The sequence below is a fragment of the Triticum urartu genome, chromosome 2A (genome assembly GCF_056163025.1).
Source record: "Triticum urartu cultivar PI428250 chromosome 2A, HENAU_Tu73, whole genome shotgun sequence".
Lineage (NCBI taxonomy): Eukaryota > Viridiplantae > Streptophyta > Magnoliopsida > Poales > Poaceae > Triticum > Triticum urartu.
The window spans coordinates 287511349-287513555 of record NC_141874.1 but is presented as its reverse complement, the minus strand read 5'-3'; the positions used below and the strand labels follow the sequence as shown (position 1 = coordinate 287513555).

General features: G+C 49.7%; 1 pseudogene; it reads right to left on the bottom strand.

Moving 5' to 3' along the window:
- Positions 1–435: 435 nt before the first annotated feature.
- On the bottom strand, positions 436–1060 carry LOC125536066 (uncharacterized; annotated as a pseudogene).
- Between the last annotated feature and the right edge of the window lie 1147 nt (positions 1061–2207).

Here is a 2207-nt window from a genome sequence, read left to right as displayed (position 1 = left end):
AACAACGCGTGCTGCAGGATGGCATCAAAAGCCCACTTGATGGATTATCTGGTGTTTACAAATTTGGCCATATCTGGAACAGACATGTGTGTATTCTTTTGCATATATAAAGGATCGAACAATAGAGGAATTATTACTAGCCATGGTTTGTTATTACTTATATTAGGACCAGCGCCTTACTTATATTACACCTCGTGGATAGTTGTTCAGCAAACAGAGACCACACTTTACATGATGATGTCCCCTTTTTGCTAAGCTTTTACAAAAACAGGTACTCACATTTGACATAATTTCTCATCTTCAAATGCCAATCCCTTTTGCTGGATGTTTATTATATATACAAAACAGCACAACGGTACACACGCAACTGGGACGATCATGTTTAGGTACAAATATAGTTTGCTGGGTATTAAGGAGCACCATGGACTAGAATTCCTAACTGAAGATTCACAAAATCAAGACCAGCATGAAGCTAATTGAGCACTTGGACTGGAACAATGCACTCACACATGGGCGAAAGCTAACGAGGCAAGAGCTTACGGCAAGATGTATGTCCAGAACTGCTTGTCCTTCATGTGCCGTGGGCACAGATCATAGCGGACCTTAGCGAGTTCCTGCAGGGATCACAAATTACAGTTTGAGACCTGAGAGCCATCTTTGTCTTGGGCGAAGCGGAGGACGAGATCCGCGGGAGACCTACCTTGGCTCTGGCGAGCACGAGGATGGCATGCCACTGCTGCCAGTCCTAGACCTCGGCCGCCGACTCCGCGGATTCTCCTGCGACAAAGCATAGCACTGTGAGTAATCGATAGGGAACTAGCAGGGGAGCGGAATCGAGAAGGGAGGAAGGAGGGGGTGCCTTGGTGGAGCTGGTGGGGAAGGACTTGAAGGCGTCGGGGGAGAGTGTCCGGAGGAAGTCGAGGAGCTGCGGCGTGATGCCGAGCTCCTCCGCGTCCTCCTCCTTCCCCTCCGCGGCGGAGGGTTTGCTTGGGCCGGTTCCGCCCCTGCTGCTGCCGCCGGCTCGGCGGCGGAACGGCCATGGGAACGAGGAGAAGGCCATCGGCGGGCAGGTGGGCTGGGACGGGATGCGGCCGGTGACGGCGATATGATGGACACGAGATTCGTCGGTGAGCTCGCTGGACTGGGGGGAGGGCAGCGGCGCGAGACGGGGAGCGGCGGCCATGCGGCCACCGGCGTGGCGCACGCAGCGGGGGATGGAGGCGGAGGGGATCTGGATCGGGCGTTGGTGGATTTTTTAGAAAGACATGGGTTGAGTGGTGTGGGACGGTTGCGGGTGGGATTGTATCCGGCGGGGGTGGGTGGCGTGGGAGACTAGTAGTAGCGCGGGTGTCTGACCTGCGCTATGGCTATCCACGTAGTAGTAGCGTAGGTTTTACAACCCGCGCTACTACTACGGCCGGTCCCGGGAGGCACAGTGGAAATAACTTAGTAGTAGCGAGGGGTAAAAACCCACACTACTACTATCAGGTTATTAGTAGCGCAGTTTTCTCAAGCTCGCTACTTCTAATTAGTAGTAGCGTTTGTTTTTAAACCGCGCTGCTGCTAAGATTCTGTGTATAAGGTTTTCCCTAGTAGTGTAGGAGGATATCCCAAGGCAGCCTAAAACTAGTCCTAGGTCGTACAAGGCTCATGGCCCAAGTGGACGTCATGCAACACCTTTGGACTTCTAGTTTGACTCGGATTCTGCTACAACATCAGATTGTTTCGTCAATAACTCAACCCTACGGATGAATTTTAGTGTGAATCCAATTAGGTTGGAAAGAGCACGAAATCTACTTTCCAACAAAAAAAAGAATCACCCAATTTGGTGTCCGTATGAAAGAGTTCTGGGCGTTTTGAGATAGGTATGTCTGTGCAGTCCGAATCTGAATCCAGAACGTGAGAGACTTGGACTCTATCTTCCCTTGGCCGAAAAGTTACATGAGGGGACTTTTTGAACATCCCCTAAACTTCTCTTTTTCCCATATCTTCATATGTGGATTGTACAAATGTCCCATACACATGCAATTAGACATGGCACAAAAGTTTGTGAAGTATTATTGTCCTGGATGACATAAATAAATTATTGCAAAGTTTGCATTAGAAATCAGCTCAGAAATATACATGTATGCAACATTTTTGGTCTTATCCAAGGTAGGCATGTCCTCATCATCCTCCCCTTCATGAAAAAAAATCCATCCTCGGCA